This window comes from Aotus nancymaae, unplaced genomic scaffold (genome assembly GCF_030222135.1).
Source record: "Aotus nancymaae isolate 86718 unplaced genomic scaffold, 86718_ANA_hifiasm-v0.15.2.pri h1tg000099l, whole genome shotgun sequence".
Taxonomy (NCBI): Eukaryota; Metazoa; Chordata; class Mammalia; order Primates; family Aotidae; genus Aotus; species Aotus nancymaae.
This window is the reverse complement of record NW_026988514.1, coordinates 3,905,678-3,916,564: the sequence shown is the minus strand read 5'-3', so window position 1 is coordinate 3,916,564 and position 10,887 is coordinate 3,905,678. Positions and strand designations below refer to the sequence as shown.

Sequence of the window (10,887 nt, the reverse complement as noted above, 5' to 3'; positions counted from 1 at the left end):
GGTGGCAGGCACTTGTAATCCCAGCTACGCAGGAGTTTGAGGCAGGAGAATGGCTTGAACTCGGGAATCTGATAGTGTTGTTTTGTTTTGTTTTGTTTTGAGACGTAGTTTTGCTTTTGTTGCTCAAGCTGGAGTGCAATGGCGACATCTCGGCTCCCTGCACCTCCGCCTCCCGGGTTCAAGCGATTAGCCCAGCTAATTTTTTGTATTTGTAATAGAAACGGGGTTTCACAACGTTAGTCAAGCTAGTCTTGAACTCCTGACCTCAGGGAATCCTCCCGCCTCAGCCTCCGAAAGTGCTGGGATTACGGGCAAGAGCCACCATGCCTGGCCGGTAGTTTCTTATAAAACATATATTGGCCATAAAACCCAGCAACCACACTCTTAGACATTTACTACAGAGAAATGAAAACAGTATTCACACCAACACCTGGTTACAAATGTCCACAGCAGCATTATTCACAAATGCCAAAGACTGGGAAAAACACAAATACTCTTCAATAGGTGAATGGTTAAAGAAACTTCGGTACCCCCATACCATGGAATACTACTCAGCAGTAAAAAGGAACTGACAATTGATAATTGATACAGTCAGCAATTTGGATGGATCTCAAGCAAAGTATGCTCAGTGAAAAAACGCCAGTTCAAAAGGCCACATACTGTATGATTCCATTTACGTAACTTTTTTTTTTTTTGAGACCAAGTTTTGCTCTTGTTTCCCAGGCTGGAGTGCAATGGAGCTATCTCAGCTTACTGCAACCTCCACCTCCCGAGTTCAAGCGATTCTCCTGCTTCAGCCTCCCGAGTAGCTGGGATTACAGGCATGAGCCACCGTGCCTGGCTAATTTTGTTTTTAGTAGAGGCAGGGTTTTTCCATTGTTGGTCAGGCTGGTCTCGAACTCCCAACCTCAGGAAATCCACTTGCCTTGGCCTCCCAATATGCTGGGATTACAGGCCTGAGCCACTGTGCCTAGCAGCATTCTTTTGTTGATGGACATTTGAGTTGTTTCCAGTTTCTATTACCAATAAAGTGTCTATACATATTACTGTGCAAGTCTTGTGTGGACATATGTTTTCATGAAACCTGGGTAAACCTACAAGTGAAGTGACTACGTCATATGGCAGGTTTAACTTTTTTCTTTTTAGAAACAGGGTCTCGCTGGCTGGGCACGGTGGCTCATGTCTGTAATCCCAGCACTTTGGGAGGCCGAGGCAGGCGGATCACCTGAGGTCAGGAGTTTGAGACCAGCCTGGTCAACATGGTGAAACTACGTCTCTACTAAAATACAAAAATCAGCTGGGCGTGGTGCATGCGCCTGTAATCCCAGCTATTTGGGAGGCTGATGCAGGAAAATCACTTGAACCTGGGAGGCTGAGGTTGCAGTGAGTGGAGATCGTGCCATTTCACTCCAGCCTGGGTAACACAGCTAGCTAGACTCAGTCTCCAAAAAAAAAGAAGAAGAAGCAGGTCTCGCCATGTTGCCCAGGCTGGTCTCTAACTCCTGGGCTCAAGCCATCCACTGGCCTCCACCTCCCAAAGTATTAGGATTACAGGTGTGGGCCACTGCCCTTGGCTGTATGTTCAGCTTTGGCTTTACAAGAACCTGCAAAACTGTCTTCAGAGTGGTTGCATTTCACATTCCCACCGGCAGGGCATGAATGTCCCAGTTTCTTCACACCCTCACTACCACTTGGCATGGTAAGTCTCTGGTTATAGCCATCCTAGTGGGTGTGTCGTGGTGTCTCTCCATGGTTTCAGTGAGTGTTTCCCTAATGACTAATGATGTTGAGCATCTTTTCCTGTGCTGATTTGCCATCAGTTTATCTTCTTTGCTGAGGTGATTATCCAAATCTTTTACCCATTCTTTTTAAAAAACAGAAACAAAAATACTACAGCACAAGTGGCTGTTCACAGCCTTCCCCTTCCCTGTGTCCTGAGGAGGTGAGAGTGTTTTGCTGCTTCTTATGGGCCCCTTGCTGTGGGAGTGGGCAGAGATGGGAAGAGCCCAGGCTGATCCACATTAGAACAGACCCGGGAGTGCTTGCGAGAAATCCAAGAGTCCTGTCGGAGGGGATGGGAGGGGAGAGGAAGAGAAGGCTGGAAGCTTAGAGGGAGGGGGCAGATGGGGAGAGAAGAGGAGATACTGGAGGATCTGCTGCTTCAAGGCGCAGCTTTGGTCGGGGGTGAGAAGGATGATGTCAGGAAGTTCTGCTTTGCATGATGAGATGGGACCCTCCTCTCCAGAGTCCTCCCGAGAAAACCTGAAGCAAAGCTCTCCATGGCTGCTCAGGGATTTGGACCTGCATTACTTTTGGCTATGTCACTCCATTGAGGTGATGTGGAGAAGAGTGAGGTGGTGTTATCTGGGTGTCACTGAGCAGTTGTAGCTTTATTCTTGGTGCTGGATTTCGTGGACCACTGCCTGGGATAGCAATAGAAGTGCAGCAGTGGAGAGGAGTGGGTGGAGAAGCATTTTTAAAATACTGTATGTTAAGAATTTTAAAATTTGGGCCAGGTACGGTGGCTCATGCCTGTAATCCCAGCACTTTGGGAGGCCAAGGCAGGTGGATCACTTGAGGTCAGGAGTTCAAGACCAGCTGGCCAACATGATGACACCCTGTCTCTACTGAAAATACAAAAATTAGCCAGGCATGGTGGTGCCTGCCTGTAATCCCAGCTACATAGAAAACTGAGACAGGAGAATTGCTTGAACCTGGAAGGTGAAGGTTGCAGTGAGTCGAGATCAGGCTATTGCACTTCAACCTGGGCAACAAAATGAGACTCTGTCTCAAAAAAATAAGTTTAAATTTTGAAATGATTATAGACGCACAGGAAGTTGCAAAAAAAGTGCAAGGAATTTTTGTGTACCTTTCACCCGGTTTCCCCCAATGATAACATCTTTCCTAACTATGGTTTAGTATCAAAGCCAGGACGTTGATGTTGGTACAGTCCTTAGAGCTTGTTTGTACTTCATCAGTGTTACATGCACTCACTCGTGTGTGTTGTAAGTATGCGTGTGAATAGTTCAGTGCAAATTTGTCACATGTGTAGGTTCATGTAACCAGCACCACAGTCAAGATACAGAACAATTATCACCACGGAAGTCCCTCATGCTACCCCTTTACCTATGTCCACCCCCTCCTCCTCTGCCCCTAAACCCTGATAACTGCTAAACTGATTTCCATCTGTCTATTTTGTCATTTCAAAAATGTTATATAGGCCAGGTACGGTGGCTCACACCTGTAATCCCAGCACTTTGGGAAGCCAAGATGGGCAGATCATGAGGGCAGGAGATCAAGACCATCCTGGAAAACATGGTGAAATCCCGTCTCTACTAAAAATACAAAAATTAGCTGGGCATGGTGGCGCATGCCTGTAGTCCCAGCTACTCAGGAGGCTGAGGCAGGAGAATCACTTGAACCCAGGAAGTAGAGGTTGCGGTGAGCTGAGAACATGCCACTGCACTCCAGCCTGGTAACAGAGCTAGATTTCATCTCAAAGAAAAAAGAAAGTTATATCAATGAAATCATATAGTATGTGGCCTTTTGAACTGGCTTTTTTCTCACTGAGCATAATCTGCTTGAGATCCATCCAAATTGTTGAATGTATCAATTATCAATTGTCAGTTCCTTTTTATCGCTGAGTAGTATTCCATGGTATGAGGCTACCAAAGTTTCTTGCCTGTCAGTTATACCTCTATAAAGTTATAACAATAAAAGCCTTCTCTAATGAAGCTGATTCTTCACAGTATTTTTCTCTATGCCCCTGAGGCACAAGTGTCTTACCAAGGCTTCCCACATACCTTCCATGCTTCTTGATCATCTGCTCCAATTGACTGATGTCACTGATGCTGTCACTATAGTGTGTGATCATCTGTGGGGTACCCTGACGGCCAGGTACGCTGGCTCTATATTTTGGCAGAGGGAGAATTAACATCATCATGGGGTAACACTTTAAATGTAAACTGCTGTCCATCTCAAGTGAATGTCAAGTCTTTCTGGCCTTCCCTCCTGAAAGGAATGGTAAATATGTTTTGCTCTAATTAATTGATGAACCATGTGCCTATGGGTGTGGTGATCTGCTTTACCACATCTGGCACAGCAGCTACAGTTGAGCCCCTTCCTGACTGAGCTGTGGTCATGAACGGCCACTCTCAAGCTCTGGCTGGGTTTTTGCAGGGGCCAATAAGATAGTAATCACCAACCTGCATCTTTTAGGCCTTTTACAGTAGCACTAAACTCCATCTCTGTAGGGATGAAATTTTTTTTCCTTATTATCTTAGCCAGGTGATTTGAGGGTGGATTTCTGTGGCTTCCACGTGGACTTCCTCCATTATGATAGCTCTTAATCCAGCTAAGAAGCCAATGTGGCTGGGTGCGGTGGCTCATGCCTGTAATTCCAGCACTTTCAGAGGTGAAGGTGGGTGGATCACCTGAGGTCAGGAGTTCGAGACTAGCCAACATGGTGAAACCCTATCTCTGCCAAAAATACAACAAATTAGCCTGGTATTGTGGTGGACACCTGTAATTCCACTTACGCAGGAGGCTGAGGCAGGAAACTGGCTTAAACCCAGAGACGGAGGTTGCAGTAAGCCAAGATTGTGCTATTGCACTCCAGCCTGGGCAACAAGAGCGAAACTCCATCTCAGAAAAAAATAAATCAATGCGGGTGTTCTCAAAATACCAGATATGTCTATTCAATCACACAAAGAACCTGGGAAAGGGACCTCTGGGTGGATCCCTGAATGCAGCGGACTTACGGTGAGTTGGGCCTGAGTCAAAACTGCCTAGCTCTCACAGAGCCCCAACACTAACAGTGGACCACAATGAGGCTTTGGGTCCCTGGGTATCAATGCCAAGATGGATTCTGTGTCTACCAGCATTTGAAATGTCTAAATTCCTCTTTACGTAGTATGTGGCGACTCTAGTAAATTGCCATAAGTGCCTTGGGGGAAGAATTGAGGAATCATGACCACTCACTCACACTGCCATGAAGGAGTTCTTTCTCCTGGAAACTCAGCCTCTCCTTCAGGCACTGGGGTCTGGTCTGAAGCTTTTCACTGGGGTGGCTGCCCTCAGCCTCAATCTCCCATCTTGGATTTCTTTTGGTCATGTAGATTAAGCAATGACTTTGGAGGCTGTTCTCCTTGGCCACAGGAATAACCTGCTCAATTCGCCATCTCCACACCATGTGGAAGGTAGGATCTCCCTGGCTGCCACAGCAATGTTGGCACCTCTGCTTAGAAAGGGCCATGCTTCCTCCAAGCCTCCAGCAGCTACACAAGCAGCATGTTGGCATCACTTCCTGGGCTCTTTCGAGGATGTTATATCCTGTATCTTAGAAGAGTGTTCTCACATCAGCCTGGGCAACATAGTGAGACCCCTCACCTCTACAAAACATAGAAAAAGTTAACCTATCATGGTGGCACATAGTCCCAGTAACTCAGGAGGCTGAGGTGGGAGGACTGCTTGAAGTCAAGACTGCAGTGAATCGTGATTGCACCACTGCACTCCAGCCTGGGCAACAGAGCAAGATCCTGTCTCAAATAAATAATGAATAAAAATAAATAAATAAACTCTTGTGTGTTGAGTTTATCCAACCTTATGTTCTGCCTCCTCCCACCTTGTCCCGGGATCCTCAGGATGTGTACGCACATCCGGCCACACACGTGCATACGCACACACCTCTCTCTCTCACTCGCTTTCCCAGTCACCTTGGTCAAGTCCTGCAGCTTCTTCGGGACACAGTCCCTGGCCTTTCTTACCAAGTCCAGCACCTCCCCAGCCAAGTATTGTCTCAAATTTGAGTGTGACCAGGAGGTGGGCTGGCCCCGAGGGTGGCCATTGCCTTGCAAGTCAGTGGCGGGTGGGCACCTGGGTGCTTCCCTTCAGATGACCACATTCCAAGCTTCAGGAAGCCTCTGTCCCCACAGAGGAAGCTAAACTGACCAGGACTAAGAGTTCATCATTCTCTCTAATTATGCCCTGAGCTTGATTCTCAGCATTTGTAGCCCTCCAGCAGCAGGAAATAGTCTCTTTAGCTGCAGCCTGAAGGCCCTGTGACCAACACTGTGCTGCAGTGCGGTCGGTGGTGAATCATGCTTAGCCTTTCACTGTCTTTCTCTAACCAATGGTTTCAGGGGCACCCATCCAACTCCAAGCTTTATCGACATCCATCCCCAGGACCTCTCAGAAGACTGAGCTATGGCATCCCAGTGCATGTTTTCCCATTTTAATTCACCAACCTTGGAGGTTCTAACAATGTTGCCTTCTTCAGCATGCCAGGGGCGTCAACCCGCCACCCACCACCAGAGTTGGGACCAGCGGTGATGTGAAGCAGCTCTTCCTCCTGGAACATGGAGCCTGCTTCCTCCACCTGCCCTGGAACCAAGCCCCTAGGTCAGATTCTCTGGAAAATTCAAGCTGGTCCTGTGCAGGCAGGAGCCACAGGACCCTCCGCATGAGAGAGTGAAGAAGACAGGATGCTGCGACAGACCTGGCACCATCCCTGGGAGAGCTCTAGTCCTGGGATAGCTGGTCAGAGACATCCTGCCTTGAGGCAAGGGAGGTCTGCCCTGCCAGGCCACTGGAGGTGCCAAGATACCAAGAGGAGGAGCATGACTATGGGCCAAGGGCAGTTTCTGCAGGGGACTCAGCGGAGAGCCACCAGTGGCCACTCTTCCCAGTGGCTGTGAGACCGAGTGCCTCAGTCCTGAGAGGATCTTGGCCATGGGCACAGAGCACCAGAGGCCTCGGAAAGTCCTTCTGAACATGACTTCTCTGTGCCTAACCCTGAGCAGCTCCAGGGCTCCACCCTAAACTGTGTACAGCTTTGGACATGCCGGCAGTTGGATCCCACAGATCCAACCAGGCAGACAGCACCTGGTGTGGAGAGAACAGAGGATGCAGCCGACAGAGCACATTGCGGGTTTGAGCTGTTGCAAGGGCGGGAGGCAGGGTGGACCAGACAGGGAGGGGCCGGGGGATGCTGCGGCTGGAGCTGAGGCACGGACATGATGCGGGGAAGAGGAGGAGGAGGCCATGGGGGAGGTCTTCTGGTGGGGACCAGACATGGCCAGAGCAGTGCTTGAGAAAATTCCATCCAACATGATGGATGTTAGGGGGAGATGACCCTGCCTTCCCTGAGCTTTGGTTGTACTGGCGGAGGCAAAAACAGCCCCAACCTCCGGGAGTGTCAGGAAAGTGACACAGACACACCAAGAGGCAGAAAGGACTGTGCAAGGCCAAGTGCCAGCAAGCCGAGGTCCGAGGCAGGGCCGCATGGAGGGGATCCGCAGGGCTTCCAGGCTAGTGTGCCCCGGGGGCCTGCTCGAGGACTGTCCAGTGGGGAGGCACTGTCCTCATCTCCAACTGCCAAGAAGGGAATGTGACTCTGGAGGAGGAAGAGACTGGCCCAAAGCCACACAGCCATGCAGCAGTGGGGACAGGACCTGAACCCGAGTCAGCGCTAGAACCACATCCCCAACCACAAGTCCACACTGCCCACATTGAGGTGACCAGGAGGACAGGAATGAGGAGCAGCCTTGACAAAATGGCCCACAGGGATGCCGGGGCTGGGAACCAGACTGCTGTGAGGGGACAGAAAGGGAGCGGCACGCTGGGAACAGACACTCAGGAAGGAAATGTGTCAAGAAGGAAAGAAGAAGAATGCACGCAGCAGCCTGAGGGGCTGGCAGTGTCCAGCAGGCTTGTTAAGGAAGTGGGCAGAGAGGGGCTGCTGGGACGGAGGAGGACAACAGGCTCCAGAGGGGTGTGTGTGTGTCCAGGAAGAGCCACAAAGATACAAAGAAAACCAAGGGGACCAGGAGCCCCCAGGAGAAATAAGACAGAAAACTTGGTCAGGGTGGGGCAGGGGAGGATCAGGGAGAGAGGGAGGACTCCGTTCTCCTCTGAGGTGGAAAAGATTTGAGTGGGATTTTTTTCTTACTGTTGTTGGTTTCTTTCTTTTTTTTTTTCTTTTTAGAAGGAGTTATTGCCCAGGCTGGAGTACAATGGAGCGATCTAAGCTCACCGCAACCTCCACCTCCTGGGTTCAAGCGATTCTCCTGCCTCAGCCTCCCAAGTAGCTGGGATTACAGGCATGAGCCACCACGCCCAGCTAATTTTATATTTTTAGTAGAGACAGGGTTTCTCCATATTGATCAGGCTTGTCTCAAACTCCCCGCCTCAGGTCATCCACCTGCCTTGGCCTCCCAAAGTGCTGGGATTATAGGCGTGAGCCACCACGCCCTGCCTGTTGTCATTTTTTTTTTTCTTTTGAGACAGAGTCTTGCTCTATCGCCCAGCCTGGAGTGTACAATTAGAGCTCACTGCAACCTCCGCCTCCTGGGTTCAAGCGATTCTCCTGCCTCAGCCTCCTGAGTAGCTGGGATTACAGGCACCCACCACCACGCTAGGCTAATTTTTTGTATTTTTAGTAAAGACAGGATTTTGCCATGTTGCCAGGCTGGTCTCAAACTCCTGAGCTCAGGCAATCCGCCTGCTTGAGCTCTCCAATGTGCTAGGATTATAGGTGTGAGCCACAGTGCCCGCCTACTTTTAGAGTGATTTTTATAAGTGTGAGGTAAGAGGCAGTAGACAGGAGCCCTGCCACAGGAGAGGCTGGCCTGGGGTGCTGTGTGGGGCTGTGAAAATGCTGTGGGTGGAATTAGGCGGGAAGGGAGTGTGGCAGAATTCCATTCTAAAACAGGATAGTCAGGGAAGGTCTCAGAGGCAGTACTAGAGGGAGATGTGAAGGTGCTGAGCTATCCAGGGTGGGAACCAATGTCAACGCCCTACAAGCGGGAGAGGCCTGGTGCTCCTGGTGCCTGTTGCTGGAGCTGGAAAAGCAAGTGAAGCTGGAACAGAGTGGGCAATGGCGAGAGGAAGAGGAGGTGAGGGCAGAGAGGCGACAAGGAACTTCACACAGGGGCGTAGGAAATCTTGCGTGGACTCTGGGTTGGATTCTGAGGCAAGTCTGTGCCCTCAGAAGGTTTGCGGCCGAGGAGGGACCTGGCTAGGGATGACTGAGCTGCTGCTGACTTAGCTAACAACTGAATGAGGAGAGCAAGTGTGCATGCAGGGAGTCCAGTCGGGAGGCTACGGCGGGAACTGGCGGGAACGCAGGAGGCATGGACTGTGACTCATAGTCTAGGCCATAGTGGGGAGTGTGGTGACCGTGGCCTATTTCTGGAAGTAACTTCAGCCTTGGCATGAAGGATTTGCTTGTGGATGTTGTGCTGGGTGTGAGAGATGAGGCAGTCACAAGAATCCTGGCTAGGTGAATGGGATGATTAGTTTGAAGGAGACCAGTGGCTGCGAGTTCAGCTCAAGGTGTCCAGGAGACGTCCAGGTGGACATGTTTGGGGAACAAATGCATAAGAGCCTGGGGTTCAGGAGAGAGGCCCAGGATAGGAGAGACATTTGGGAACCGTGTCCCTTCAGGAAGAAGGGATGCGGTCACCAATGGGAGTGGATGCTTTAGAGAAAAGTTCCAACACTGACAATGCTGGGGGCATTTCAACATTGAAAGATTGGCACAGTGACGAGGAACCAGCGAGGAGACCAAGGGCTGGTCTACGAGGTAAAAGAGCCATGGGACAGAGGTGCTGAAGGCCAAGAAAAAGATATTTCAGGCCAGGCGCAGTGGCTCATGCCTGTAATCCCAGCACTTTGGGAGGCCGAGGCGGGCAGATCACTTGAGGTCAGGAGTTCCAGACCAGCCTGGCCAACATGGTGAAACCCCGTCTCTACTAAAAATACAAAAATTAGCCAGGCATGGTGGCACACACCTGTAATCCCAGCCACTCAGGAGGCTGAGACAGGAGAATGTCTTGAACCCAGGAGGTGGAAGTTGTAATGAGCTGAGATTGCGCCACTGCACTCCACCCTGGAAGACAGGCCAAGACTCTATCTAAAACAAAACAAAACAAAACAAAAAACAAATCAAAATCAAAAAAATTTTTTTCAGAAAGAAGCGATCAACCATGATATGCCTGTCGGGCAGGAAAGGCAGGTGGAGTTGGAGGGGAAAGAAGTAGAGTGCCTTGGGACGAGGAGAGAAAATGGAAACAGCAGGCCGGGGTGTGGTGGCTCACGCCTGTAATCCTAGCACCTTGGGAGGCTGAGGCAGGTGGATAGCCTGAACTCAGGAGTTTGAGACCAGCCTGGGCAACATGGTGAAGCCCTGTCTCTACTAAAATACAAAAAAAAAAAAAAAATTAGCTGGGCATAGCAGTGTGCCCCTGTAATCTCATTTACTCAGGAGGCTGAGGCAGGAGAATTGCTTGAGCCCGGGAGGCGGAGATTGCAGTAAGCCGAGATTGTGCCATTGGACTCCAGCCTGGGCAACAGAGCAAGACTCCATCTCAAAAAAAAAAAAGAAAGAAAGAAAGTGGAAACAGTGAAGGCAGACAATTCGGCGTGACTTTGCTGTTAAGGGGCACAAAGCAGTGAGGTGGATGTTGCAAGTGGAAGTGGGGTCGAGAGAGGGTTTTAGGAGAGAACGTGCTGAATGAAGGGAAAGAAGGTTGGCACACCCCTTGACAGGGATGGAAGAGGCCCTGGGCATAACACACACAGGGTTAAGGCACTGCCACCTACTTCTGGCATCTAACCCACATTTTTTAATCTTTTTATTTCTTTTTTTTTTTTTTTTTTTTTCTTTTTCTTTCTTCCTTTTTTTTTTTTTTTTGAGGCGGAGTCTTGCTGTGTCCCCAGCAGGCTGGAGTGCAGTGGCGCGATCTCAACTCACTGCAACCTCCGTCTCCCAGGTTCAAGCGATTCTCCTGCCTCAGCCTCCCGAGTAGCTGAGATAGGCGCACGCCACCATGCGCAGCTCATTTTTGCATTTTTAATAGAGACTGGGTTTCATCATGTTGGCCAGCC

At 49.9% G+C, this 10,887-nt stretch overlaps 1 non-coding gene across 1 annotated transcript; it reads left to right on the top strand.

Moving 5' to 3' along the window:
• The first annotated feature begins 10,506 nt into the window (after positions 1–10,506).
• On the top strand, positions 10,507–10,627 carry LOC135271990 (U6atac minor spliceosomal RNA). The gene has a single exon (XR_010340109.1). It is a non-coding gene; the product is annotated as a U6atac minor spliceosomal RNA (small nuclear RNA).
• Positions 10,628–10,887: the final 260 nt, after the last annotated feature.